Source organism: Lytechinus variegatus, chromosome 1 (genome assembly GCF_018143015.1).
Source record: "Lytechinus variegatus isolate NC3 chromosome 1, Lvar_3.0, whole genome shotgun sequence".
Lineage (NCBI taxonomy): Eukaryota > Metazoa > Echinodermata > Echinoidea > Temnopleuroida > Toxopneustidae > Lytechinus > Lytechinus variegatus.
Genome location: NC_054740.1, coordinates 55,349,874 through 55,365,008, shown reverse-complemented (window position 1 = coordinate 55,365,008; position 15,135 = coordinate 55,349,874). Strand labels below are relative to the sequence as shown.

Sequence of the window (15,135 nt, the reverse complement as noted above, 5' to 3'; positions counted from 1 at the left end):
GAATCCAAAAGCCGAAGTCACTTTGAAATGAACAGGAAATGAAAGTGATTCGATATTGAGACAGGCATGGAATTGCTACGGACAATTTGCAATGTGACAGTTGTTGGGGGAATTACAAATTTGATTATTTTTTTTATTATACTGATTATTTGGGCTAAAAGATATGCATACTCACATCAAGTTATGTTTTGGCGGTAGAAAAATGTTTGTTTGGTGGTTGAATAATAAAGAAGTCCCTTGAACCTGTTTCATTAACTTGTTATCAATAGCAGATGCTTGAATCGCTGTACAGAAATGATTTATTTATTGGCGCACTTTGAATTTTGATTTAAAGGGAAACTTGTCACCAAACGATGCCAGAGTGAAATTCACTGATCATTTCAACATTGACAACGATGGATTAACCCTTATCATGGCCGCTGCTAAAGCAAACAGGTAATCCCATTCTGATCCTCTATAACCCTATACACAGCCCATCTTAATCCATAGAGCACTTTCACGCACATTTGATCACAAGAATACCCGTAGATGACAAGGATTTATTCAGACTTGAATATACCAGGAAGTTCATTTTGTGTGTTCACACGCACACATACACACACACTTCTGACCCAGCATCAAGACTCTTTTATTACTATTCCCCCCCAACCCCCCCCCCCCCCCCCCCCCCACCCCCCCCGTGTTTGAAACTTTTGGAACCACAAGCAAACGAACGTAAAAGAACGTACAGACCCTAGTGGTTATGTAATAATTGTATAATAAAACCAAATGTCTATGCCTGGCTGCAGAGTATTATGCCAAGGTACCTACCTGCCTATCATTGTGTTATCTGATTGGAATGGTTCATTTGAAAATAAATCAAAGGTCTGTGCCAGCAGACTATTATGCCAAGGTACCTACCTGCCTATCAATGTGTTTTCTGATTGGAATGGTTCATTTGAAAATAAACCAGAGTCTGTGCCAGCAGACTATTATGCCAAGGTGCCTAAATGGTTATCATTGTGTTATCTGATAAGCCAGTTCGTCGTTCCTTTCTGCGCATGATCAGAAGAAGGTCATTTGCACTAAAGTGACATGGTGCTTTAAAATCTAATGAGATAAGCACCAACTCTGATGTCTTGATTATTCATATATTCTTTTGAATTGTCGTTTTTATTTACATCCACAAAAAACAACAATGCTTCCACGAACGACTAGTATTTCACAGTTTGTCAAGTACATTGTGCAACATGCTAAGATATGCATTCAAAGTAGGAATGCAACAAATACCTTCATTAAGCGTTCATTGGTGTGCTATTCTGGTCACCTGGTGTATTCAATTCCTTCATCCTGCTATGTAAGGCAAGCTTACGTAATATCTTGCTTTGAAATCTGCCTATCATGATGAAAGAAATGAAAGGTCATTTGACCAAAATTGCCCATGAAGTAATTACGAACTGGTCTATTGGAATGGTTCATTTGAAAATAAATCAAAGTTCTGTGCCAGCAGACTATTATGCCGAGGTACCTAAATGGTTATCATTGTGTTATCTGATTTGAATGGTTCATTTGAAAATAAATCAAAGGTCTGTTCCAGCAGACTATTATGCCAAGGTGCCTAAATGGTTATTTTGTTATCTGATTGGAACGGGTCATTTGAAAATAATACTCATTGGAATGTCCTTGCCTTTTATTTGTACAGATGTGACAATCTGAGCATCCTGTTGAAGGAAAAGAACTGCCCGGTTAATGCTCAGCATCATTTGGTAAGTTAATGCAATTAGTCCTAGGGGTGTTTCATAAGCTTAAGGAAGAACGACTGGTGAACCCTTTTATACGTGCTAAACCATCACCAATGAAACCGTCACCTGATCGATTTAGTGGGTGATTTCAAGTATGGCGTTAAAATCTGGTGTTAGTACTGCGACAACACCAGCCACAAGACCGGACTTCACATGGGGTTGGTGTTGGGATTAATCTCAGAAAATATGACATATTTTTGGTAGTTCGTATTGAGTACTGGTATTGAATGTTGTCTGCTGAACTGAGCACCACAGCTGGTGTTGACGATCTACGTGCAATTTCCCCATTCACCAACACCAACCCCCAGGGACAGGGAAAATTGTGATTCAGTGTTCGGTGTTGGTGATCTGAAGCTCACAGGCTGCGATCGGGATGAAGCTTTCCTGTAAAAATTAGCTTTGTGTGCAAATAATTAAAGCTTTATACATTTTAATGAACAATATTAAGGCTTTGGGATTTTTGAAGTGATTTTAGACTTTGCATTCTGTATGATGGGATTTTACTGCAATTTCTCCCCGATTCCACTTTCGTCATCGAGACTTCTCACATAGAGTTGAGATGATCAACAGTGCAGCGCAGAGGCTTGACGTCATTAGCTATCGATAACTCAATCGGTATCATCCTCTGAACCCATCTCGGTCTTAGAGCTTGTTTCAACAGCCTTTTCATGCACTCAACACTAACACTGAACACTGTTTTGTACCCAGTGGGAACAAAAACTCCACAACACCAGAACTAGCGATGCCAGGGGTGTTACCCAGAGATTGAGTTTGGCATAGGACCATTTAGGTCAGATCACCCCCCGGTGTATCAATTATTATCTCTAAAGTTATTGATAGCTAGGTTGGTATCGTTTCCTATGTACATAAAGTCTGCTTTAGAGCCCAGTTCAGCAACCTTTGTATAGACCTTTGAATCCAACATTATTACCCAAAATTGGATAAGTTGCCAATTTGCATGGAATATCAATTACTTTGTTATTTCCATGACATTGCCAATTTTAGGATTTTAATGTTTAATGTTTAATGTTTAATGTTTCTTGAGCATGAAATACAACGTACAGATACAATGAAAATAAGCAGTGTGGGTCGATTATTTTACCCTTTCTTCCCTTGCATTTTGTAGGAATTTATTTAGGACCATGCATCAAAAGTGATTGGACCAAACTATAACATCTGGTTATGTTGTCCTGAATGGGTCATAAATGAATAACATGGAGGTTATGGCTTTGCTTCCTTTCCAAGGGGCTTGGTAACATGGATTGATACCATCCCAAAGGACACTAGCACATCAATGTTGTTGTGATCCTGGGTCTTCATATTAACAACTTTGCAATTTTGTCTCCTCCATTATAAGACTCTGAAGAATAATCAAATATATCATTAACTAGTACTGGGTATTACAGTTGGATGAGCCTCTGGACATTTTGAATTGATTACATTTGTTTTATTTGTTAATAAAAACTTGTTGATGGAATTTTTTTCATGCGGAAGACTATTTTCTGGCAGGGGAAGGAATTGGTGGTCTCAAGAACCTTTTGATCTTAATCAAGAGCCCCATCATGAAATAGAACTTGACCTATGACCTATATCAGACCCTCAAAGTGTAACAGACATCTATATTGCATGCTTATGGGGTAAATGGTAAAATCTATATCATGGAGTGGAAGAGATTCAACTGTCCTAATTATTGGTTGATTAAAGTGTACCATTGAATAGGCAACTAGATAATTGGCACCTCATAAGTGCTATATTTTGTTATTTTTAGTAAAGTGGAGATATATTTCCTGACTCTGTTTCATATATGTTACAATATTCATGTTTGTAGACTGGACGAACAGCTCTCACGATGGCTGCCATCGACGGAAACGCAAATGTTATCCAGACCTTATTGAATCATAATGCAATGACCACAATTCCTGACGTAGAGGGCAGGCTTGCACTTCATTACGCATCTATCCACGGCCATATAGACTGCGTACAGGTCATTGTTGAATCTACTCAGGGCCTACATGTAAGTGGAATCAGTTGCTTGAGAATTACTGATTGATTAGGCATTTATCTACATTGTGCCGCTCTCCACCCAGGTATTCTAGTAAGATATGTTTATGCATACTCATTTTATGTTGCCCTGTATACTGTTTGTCTAGAACAGATAACCTGGGCTTGTTGTAATTGTTTCCATTTCTATAAATAAAAGGTGATTTATAAACAATAAAGTTGTGTATATTTTTGCCAGCACCACCCCCAAAGAATTCTCACCAAGGATAGAAATTCTTGCATTACAAAGTGTGGATTTAAAATCAAATGGTAGAGTGATTAGATAATATAAATCCTCTTTAGCCTCTCAGAAAAAAGTACATTGTAAATGAATTTTATTATAATGGTAAATAGTAACCAGTGAATGTTTGGGCGGATAGTCCTTTGCGATTCTTTCAGGTTCACCTACTTCCTCACTTCTTTCCCAATTCCCATAATACTTGGCACACTTACTGGTCTTGTAGAGATGATGTGCAAGACACATTGAATATTCTGGTTACTGCATTGCCATGGTAATGGCAGTAAACCGAGTGATATTTCATTTTCAACATATGAGCTCAGTTAGTAGAAAGGGAGGTAATTATATGTGTGCAAGCCTACACAAGCAGTTTCGGGTATGGTATTAATGGCATATTAGGGCAATCAAACAAAAATATCTTGCAGAGCAATGTACTTTCCCAGTTGACGCCCAATGCTCTTGAGTCATGGCGCACATTGTTCTTGGGTTAAAGACGTGTAAAACACAATTTTAATGTGTCAGGTTTCTGTTACCAAATATATGACATGATAGGGCAGGAGCGAAAATCACCTTCGGTTATATTTTCTTATTGTGTTTAATATCATGATCGTTGATTTCTATAGGGTTTATACAAAGCCTTCCATCTTGCCAAAGATCCATCCATCAAGGATCTCCTCCGTGGTGCCCTGGAGAGACGTCAACGTGAGATCACCAATCCTACCCTCTTTGAGTGTGCTATGAACGGCGATGCTTCCAAAATCTATTGTTTACTAGAAGAAGGAGATGATGTCAATCCGTTGACTGGGTCGGGTGACTGGCCGGTCTACATGGCAGTGGGCAATGGACATTTTGAAGTCGTGAAGCTTCTTCAACAGGTAGTTTTGCAGTTTTTTCTTATCGTTATCATTTAAGGGCGATTCTATAAAATGTGTACGTCCAATTACCCTTCATGTGGCACATTTTTGAAGGGATTCGTCTTTTTTTCCTGGTGGGTGGTGTTCCTAAAAACTGTTATAAGTTACAGGTTACATAACAAACAATTGGTGAACCTTTCTTGTGGTAAATGATACACACCACATTTTCATTGATGTTGATTTAGTGCCTGAGAAAGGACCACCAGTTCACCTGTAAGTAACACAAACAGCTTTATGAAACACCCCCACTAGTTGAAACACCCCCACTAGTTGATATGAGAAGGTGCCCTAGTCTTTGATCACCTTAAGCGGTTTATGATGTTGAGTTGGAATTGTTGGGGAAAAAAATGGGGTCTGACAAACAGAAGGTCATTTACATCATGGAATCTCCTTTCTGTTATTCAAGTGAGTGATTGAAAGTTAATTTTAACATGAAATATTTTGAAAGTAATGATTATGATGATAGATGTCATTTCTAAGGTGCCAAATCTAGTTAAGTCTATATGCTCAAGGCACAAATGGGAGAAACAAATCAACATCACATTATAAATATGTAGAGTTATACAGATAAGTCTTCAGTTTTACTTTAGTTGGAATATATTACTCTCAAGATTGAGGAGACTGAGAAACTCATTTTGGGCTTCTTCCAGGTCATTAATTTATCAACTTCTTCCTTGCTCCCCCCCTCTCTCTATCAGTATGGTGGTGATATATGGAGCCTTCATTCAACCACAAGATCCAGTGTTCTCCATGTAGCCTGCTCCAGAGGGCTCCAGGAGATCGTCCGGTACCTCCTCTACTATTGCCATCCTAACGATACAAACCACACCATTGACATCAACGCTGTCAACAAGGTCGGGGTTTCTGCTCTTCAACTTGCCGCCTCTAAAGGTATCCTCGCCCAAATCAAGAATCATCAAAGTATGGATTCATATCAAGTTTTAATCAAATTGTATTTCCATGAAAAATTGTTTTGTCATTAAACTCATGCCTATGGAGTATGGTGTTACTCTTATTCCATTTTCATTGTATGATGTCTCTTGAATCGTTGCTGAATAATTTGATTTGATTTGATTTATTTATTTCCACATTCCAATAAAATCATATACAAGTGAAATCATTTTTTTTTCTTAGCATAACATAAGTAAATGGTATAATTAATAACATATACATATATACTATATAATAATGATTGTCAGCTGTCCATTGTTGGTAGTGTAGATGAAGCTAATGTTTTGAAAATCCTCACCTAGCAATATGAAGTGTGCTTCCTACACCAACACCAGCACTAAACCAAGATGGTGTTAGAGCGATAAAAGGCAATATAAATTGTTTTTCCAACACCAACACCACCACCAAACCAAGATTAGGTGTTAGAGCGATAAAAGGCAATATAAATTGTTTTTCCAACACCAACACCACCACCAAACCAAGATTAGGTGTTAGAGCGATAAAAGGCAATATAAATTGTTCTTCCAACACCACCACCACCACCAAACCAAGATTAGGTGTTAGAGCGATAAAAGGCAATATAAATTGTTTTTCCAACACCAACACCACCACCAAACCAAGATTAGGTGTTAGAGCGATAAAAGGCAATATAAATTGTTCTTCCAACACCACCACCACCACCACCAAACCAAGATAAGATGTTCTCCCGATGGAAGGCAATGTAAATTGTACTTCCAACACCACCACCAAACCAAGATTAGGTGTTCGAGCGATAGAAGGCAATATGAATTGTTCTTTAAACACCAACACCAAACTTGAAATCACCCATTTGGTGTCTCCTTTCCAGGTCATAGCATCATAGTGAAGATGCTGTTGGAGCACGGGGCCAGTGCAGCCATCATAGATGACCAAGGAAGGCTGTACAAGTGTGTGGAGTATGAGGGTGTCCAGGCACTCATTGAGAAACACCGGAAGAACAGGACAGAGAGGATCATGCTAAGCATCAAGGATAAGAAGAGATTTAAACACCTCAAGAAGATGTGGCAGGTATGTAGAACTGAATGATTTAAACAACTTAGATGTGAAAGGTATAAAGAACTGAATGATTTGAAGAACTTAAAGAAAAGATAAATTAAGAAGATTTTATATTTATGCAGATCTTGATGATTTAAACAACCTGAAATGTGGTAGGTATGTAGAACTTGATAATTTAAAAACGCACAAAGAGATTTAACAACTCAAGAAGATGTGGCAGGTATGTATAACTGAATGATATAACATGTGACATGTATGTAGAATTTGATGATTTAAACAACTTCAGAGATTTTAACAACTTAGGAAGATGTGAAAGGGTACGAAGAATTTGATGATTTAAACTACCAAAAAAAAGAGATATAAACAACTCAAGAAGATGTTGCATTATCAGATTCTCGATTTCAAAATACTCCTGGGCAATTCCATGGTAACGGAATTACAAATTAGAGAAATTTTGCTGTTATTTTTGCTCACAGCATCCAGATATCTCAATATTTTCAAATTTTCTGAACCTAATACTATGCATGGCCACTAGTGCTCTATACTGAACCAAGATTTTTAGAAAACCCCTCACACGTTCAGATGTGAATGACGGATATGTGCTATGGTAACGGAATTACCAGAGAAATGAGTCATTTTGCAACCCAAAGTTTAGTAAAAGTTTCTCTGAAATCTACAACACACTAGCTCCAAGTTAATGTCTGATTCAATTCATTATAGTGTCAACTTTATTTTGAAAGTAATTCATTCACAAATATCATCAACAAATTTTCATGATTGGTCTTTCTTTAGGGCAAGTACATGGTAACGGAATTACACATAATGGTAACGGAATTACGCCTCTGACATTTGGGAAGGAAAATTATATTTTTAGGCATTTAGGACTGGTGAAATGCCTCAATAAAGCTTGTTTATACATTCTTCTCTAATACTTAACACAATCTAAGTACTTCACGTCTCTAATATTAAATAAAATATAAGTATATAGTACGTAATAGGTGGCTCTACCATGAATAAACATGATTTTACAAAATATTAGGGATCGGTGGTAATTAAATTTTAGTTCATTTTCAAATTTAGGGGTATTAGGACTTATTAGCCACTTTTTGCCTCCTGTACTGATGGAAAGAATTATGTAAAGGCCAAAAATCATCACTAGTAATCATGGTAACGGAATTACATGGATTACAGCCATACGTATACACATTAGGATTTTTACAAAAACTGAGGAGAGCATGTTATCAGATCTGCATATTGAGTCAAAGATTTGTGTAGATGATAGTTTAAGATATTCTAAAGTATTTGAATACTCAAAAGAAACATAGTTTCACATACAATTGGCATCTTAAAACAGTTAAACTGAAAACTTTCTATTTGGTTGTTCAATAAATGATTTGAAAACAAGAAACAATGCTGAAACCTCATGAAAATAGTGTTGACATTTACATCTTGAAAAAATGTTGTGGACAACTAAGCAATAAATTGGTTCTTAATCAGTGCACCAATCTAATTTTTTTAAAGGTAAGGATTCATTTTCTGTCTATATGTAGCTCACTGAGGACTGCAATTATAGCAGATCTGAGTATAAAGTCAATATCGGACATCTTCCTGACAGATGTATTTCCCAAATGTGACCCTAAGAAACTGCAGTGATTTGATGATCTTATGTCATATTCATGAAATTAGTTGGTTTTCTTGGGCCATGATTTTTTTTTATTATATTAAATTTTTTATCTTTTATATAAAATATGAAAATTTATCCGAGATGCATTTTTATCTTCCGTCTCTAAAGATATGTGACAAAGCAGTGCCTAGGATATAGACATGTTTATCGCGTATCCAATCATTGCATCACAGATGATGTGCCTGCACCAAATTTCCTTTGAAGAAAAAAAAGAACTGCAAATAAGGTGGAGGCTACATGTATTCTCTCTATACATTTTCAATTTCAGCAATATTTCTAGGTCAATTCGCTCAAGACTTTGAAATAAGAATAAAGGAAAATGATAAATCATTTAATCATTAGAGTACTACTCTAATATTATTCTTGTAGATTAAAGAAATATTTCAAATAATTTTATTGACTAATGTTGTTTATGAAATGAAATGAAGTACAAAATGATGTGATATTGACTTCATATTTTTGTTCATTTTTTTCAATTAAATCCCTGTAGGCACAGAATTTGATTTAATGCCATCTCACTCATTTGCCAAAACTCATGGCAGAAAGGCTTTTAATTGGTTGAATGAGATGAGTGCTACAAAAAACAGCCTTTCTCATTACAAATTGGTTCAAAAATAGGTTTGTGTCACAGAGATAAAACAAAGACAAAATGGTTATTGGAATACCATTTCGGAACAAATTTTAGGTGATTTTATATCACTTATTTTAATAGAGATAAAATATTTCATTTTATATCAGAATGTATATGAGAATACTACCACTGTGTCTTAGCATTTCTCTCACAGCAGAATGCTGTACATACATTTCTACCCATTTCAAACTGAGTTATGTTGCTGTTCTCAGATGTTGTGTTATTAATGACTTTGTTGGTCTCAATATTATCACCATCCTCTCCTTAGAGAAGTGTTCACATTCTGTGTATCATCCTCACTTGAAGGGTCATCGTCGTTACTCACTTTATTCGTGAAGCAGTGATTATTGGATGATGCTGACTTTGCATGTTTCTGAGCATCCATTGCATACAAGTAGGGGTGGAGAAAATTATTGGTTTGGTGCTAATTAAGGCATCATGATTCTTGAATATCTGTCAAATCCACCTTACTTTTGGAAATGTCATCTGTATAAAGATTTAGTATGATTTTTTGGCATGTGATTCTTGTAACATCTGTAAATTATGGATCTCACTTCAATCTTTTCCACTCATTACTTTTTACTGCTCGCTACACTGTTTGCCAATCAATGCCAGAGTCTGGTCCCTCACCATGGCTTGTTGCAAAGAATATCCAATCTTCCGTTGCAAGGACAGTTACACAGAAGATATCGCTTAAATTAGTAGGCGGTCCCTTCTGAAAACTATACCCATTTCTTTGAAGCAGAGAAATACTCCCAGCCGTCCCGGAATTTCTTTTACTGAAAAGTTCACTAAGTCTGTTGAGGGTGAATTGATCAGAGGCAATTACAAAAAAAAAAAGGAATGCCATTCTTTTCCAAGGCACACACAGTGAACATGGTCACTTCGTGATTGTGCGTCCAGTATTTTGGATCTCATTTGAATCTCATTAGAAATGGTATTTGGCAATGACATTTTTTGCAAAATCAATCTGAATGAAAATTTTGTTAAGATCATCCTGCATAATCATTTTTCTACTCCTCCCCAAGAATTGATTGCCCATTAATCCTTTGTAAGGCATTCACCTACATTGTATGCTCCATCAATATACTTTATTGATGCTAATGTACATTATCTTCCCCTTTTTCTGAATGTTATACTCAGGCCATATTGAATGGGACTTGTTGTCAAGTAATTGTATAATTTCATCCTGATTTGGAGTGTAATTACTAATCAGAAGGCTTTTAATGTTTATAACTGTGATCTACAGCTAAGATATCAACATGCCATTGGAACAAAATTGGCTAACGCACACCCCTTTAAAGATATGATGATGGTAATTCCGTTACCATGTAATTCCGTTACCACAGTTACAGCAGAATTAGAAATGATATTTCAAAAAAATGTTGCTCAGTCTTTAGCAAGTCACATGAAATCAGAGAATTCAGAATTATATAAAATTCAAGCAAGTATTTAGTTCATAGGAAAAACTTTTCAGTTTCATGGTAACGGAATTACATCCGTTTTTGTAGTAGATTGCAAAATTTTCTCTGAGAAATTTGAAAATACCCATGATAAAGACACTTGCTACTGGTAATTATTACACCTTCACACACATTAGATGATTTTGAACCAAAATTGTAAAATATTTTTTTAGTTATCAAATTTATCCAAAATAATGTAAAATACATGTTCTCTAATTGAAAATGGTCATCAAATTCAAAAGATTGCTCCGCAAAAACCGTAACAGATATTTGAAAAAGATTTTCAGTTCCTTAAAATATAAGGTTTTGTGTAAAAAGGACATTCACATTCAGATGCATATTATTAATTTTGAATTTTACTGTTTTTACCCTCTCCCATGTGGAATTGCCCTCCTCAAACACCACAGACCTAAGCCAGCTTGTTTTAACCAAGAGATAGAATAAGATTTAAAGTCCATACAGCAATGATAGGATGCAGCTTTTGGATTGACCGTTTCGTTCGTCTCTCCACAGCCCAAGTTTGACCACAATCTACGCAATAAAGCCGGAGACACACCCCTGATGGCAGCCTGTCTCTATGGTCGACTGGAGGTGGTCAAGTTCTTCCTAGAAACGGCCGTCCAGAACATGGAGGAAGAGGATGGGGACTTTGAAAGGTACAGTCATCTGTAAGATCTTGATAGAATTAAATGAGCCTGAATGATTTTGCCGTAACAAAGGGTTTTCCATAGACTCAAGCCTTCATATATTTGGGGTCAATCTCCAACGGGTTTTAACATAAGGTGCCTTGACTAAGTCACTGGACTTTGACTACAAGGTCTTGGTTTCTAATCCCACCGCAGCACTTTTGGCAAGGCATTTATCTACATTTGCCACTCTCCATCCAGGTGTAGGATGCCCTGTAGGAAATAATGCCTTGAATGCTTGAACATGGTAGCCATTCAAATACAGGGGTAATAGTATGCCGGTCTTGAAGCATTGTATTAAGCGTTATGTAAATGTTGCATAGTATAATAACTTCTATCATAATTCAGGGACCTTCTTAGAATATTGCTAGTCAATGTTTTTATCGATTTCTTTCAGGTCAATGAGATGGAGACGTGAATCTGACAATGATTCAGGGACCTTCTTGGAATCTTGTTCACCGGGTACCTCAAGGAAAAATAGAGGTAAGATTAACTTTTTCAAAGTGTGTTGAAATACATTGATAGTATATCACCATCACTCATTAAAATGTATAGAATTCTTCTTAAGAAATAAATCCCCAAGTCTTTTGCATGTGTTTCATGTGTCGCCAAAGGTTAAAAGGATCTCAAAAATGTCACTTTGAAGCAGTGAGTTTTTCATTCAGACTAAGTGCTGAATAAAGTTATATTAAAGACAAAGGGACACGAACAAAGCAAAGCATTCAATTAAAAACATGAAACAATTCTACATGTAGCTATCTGAATAGCTGGGATCATGAAAAGCAATACCATTGAAATGAATTGCCCATATGTATATGTTTTTCACCCTCTTTTAAACAAAAATCAAAATTATGTATGTTTTTGTGCCAATCAGATAGACCTTATTATTTTTGAAGAAATTATAAGCCTTAGAAATTGAGGAAAATTTGATATTGACATTATGAAGATGTACCCTCCTTCCAACATGTCAAAAAATTAACATTGAATTAGAGACTGAAATAATTTTGTTTGTAAAGATTATACTTTGTTGTAAAGAGCCGTGGTGTAGTGGTTCTGACTCTCGCCTTGTAAACAGAGGGTCGTGTGTTCGAATCCCACCACGGTCTAGTGTCCTTTTGCAAGGCGTTAATCCACACTTTGCCACTATCGACCCAGGTGCTAAATGGGTACCCGGTAGGATGCGAAAAATTTTGTATGTTTGATTTTGCCAGCGCCATTATGTGGCTGCGACGAATGCAAGGAATGCTCCCCAGGGAGTGGAAATTGTGCACTTTTCGTGCTTGATTGAAATGAATCCAATGACCGGGGTAATAATAGGCTGTAACGCACTTTTGGCCATTCTGGGAAAAGCGCTTTATAAAAATTGGCTATAATTATATATATATATACTACATTGTCATTTATACGTTATGGGTCTCCTCAAAATTCAAGTCTTGGGACTTATCTATGGTGTATGATATTCACACCTTTGAGGATGTGTGGACTTTTACTTTATGGATAAATTGAACTGAATTGACTAAAACTGACTTGTGCTTCAATGGGCTTCAAAGGGGGAGTGAACTGACTAACACTGTTATCTCTCATTTGACTGTGTGCTATGAATGGCTAGTCTTAAAAATATACCTTTTGCGACAATTATTAGTATATAGAGGATGAGTTAGCCTATAATTTCATCTGTGACGAGAAACTAGTGTATGTTTATTGAGATGAAAGGTGCCTGTTTTGCTACTCGGTAACATAATTAGTGTGATATCAATGTATCCATATTGAATTAGTGTGGTATAGTTCAAGTGGGCCTGTATTGCAAGACTATACTGCTGAGAATGATGCTTTATGGATAATAAACCTGGCCAGATATGAGTAGTTCTGGTCTTGAGGTGGGGCTGTTAAGCCTGCTGGTTTGTAAAGCCCTTTAGAAATGTCACACTTTGCATTTTTATTTTCTCTTCACAGCATCGCTAGACTACATGGAATGTTCAACTGATTTTAGCGACTATGAGGATACGTCCGCCTTCCATCCTTCTCGCTTTGATCTGTATCCCAATATACCATCACAGGTAAATGCAGTCAAACCTCAATAGAAAGACCACCCAGGGAGATAAATAAAAACATACCTTTATGAGCAGGTGTTGTTTATTGACAGGTTCCTGTAATAGAATGTTTCAATGGGGATATTTGTAGTAAAAAAACCCCAATGGAATGTCATTTTTCCAAAGAAATTGAAAATAAATTTATTTTACCTTCTTTACCCACAGCAATGAGAAGTATACCCCCGTTCCTTCTCAGTTTAAGAGCACTCTAATGACCTATCTGTTTCCCCTAATATTAAACAGATACTGTTTGTCATTTAGAGGTATAAATATCTGAAGTATTGATTATCGTGCATTGTTATTTTTATGTCATTGTTTTGTGAAAACACCCCTCAGGACATGTCCAGTGATTCTGACTCGAACATGACCGTTGAGAGTCTGCGGAAGAGAAGGAGGATAGGAGGAAAGGCTGGTAGCAGACAGTGTTTATCAGACACAGAGACATTCGACACACTCTCACGGCTTCCAGCAGGATTAGGTAAGCATGCCTTTAGAGATAAACTCAAAGGGCCGTATTCTGAACTCTGGTTTGAATCAGACCATGGTCTCACACTGTGTTGAAGTTATGGGAAGCCCAAAAATGTCAAATTTTCATGCTTTTACATTATATGTTACCTATCTTTGCTTTCAGTAATTATTCCTGTTCAGTTATGAATGATTTGAGTGTCAAATCAGCAGACAGATTGAACTTGGACTGTTAGAGCTGCCTTTCACAATGGGTTGTCCATAGTTAAACCACAGCTTTAGACCAGGGCCCCCGTCTTACAAAGAGTTACGATTGATCCAATCAAGCGTAACTCTATGGAAATCCACCAGTGTCATAATTTTTTCTACTGGAAACTTGCAACATGTCCTTTTTAAACAAAGGAGAACACCAAATTGTCAAGAAATCAATTAATTTATGGATATACATTCATATCTAGAATTTTTTAAAAAATATACATGCTTTTTATATGTTGACTTTGCTGGCTTTCCATAGTTGCGATTGATTGGATCAATTGCAACTCTTTGTAAGATGGGCCCCTGAGTTTGACCTGAGTTCAGAATATGGGCAAAATATATGCAGTAAGCAGTGATTCCATGAGTAAATCTTTTAAGTCAAGCTCAACTGTTGCTATATCGTTGTTAATCTTAATCTAGTTCGTTTACATAAACTTAACTTGGTGAAATCTTGAGATCTAAGCTGAAAAGCAAGCACACTTACGATCACCAACACATATAAGCACATGTGGAATTTTGTATCATAAAGGATATCATTATTGTGGGACTACTTTGCGTTTTTATTTTCCAACCTGACATGACTTGGTGGTGATTTGAAAATTATGGTAAATAATTGTTATATTTTCTCATTTAAATTTTCTTTTGAAAACACAGGATAAAGAGTGAGATTCCTTTTTTTTGCATCATGAGAATGAAGGCTTTGACTAAATGAATGTTTCTCTATCAATATTGAAGCATATAAATATATGGCCATTGTCTATCCCCCTCTTGCCCCCCCCCCCTCTCTCTCTTGCTCTATCATTGTATTAAATTTGACTCATTTCTCAGACATTTTACAATGGGAGAGGAAGAGGAAGACTTCAATAATATTCATGGAGACATACTCTCTGAAAGTCCTTCAC

The 15,135-nt window shown here is 36.5% G+C and overlaps 1 pseudogene; it reads left to right on the top strand.

Moving 5' to 3' along the window:
- The window catches only part of LOC121417371, a 50,330-nt pseudogene that overhangs the window by 27,884 nt on the left and 7,311 nt on the right, over nt 1-15,135 (top strand).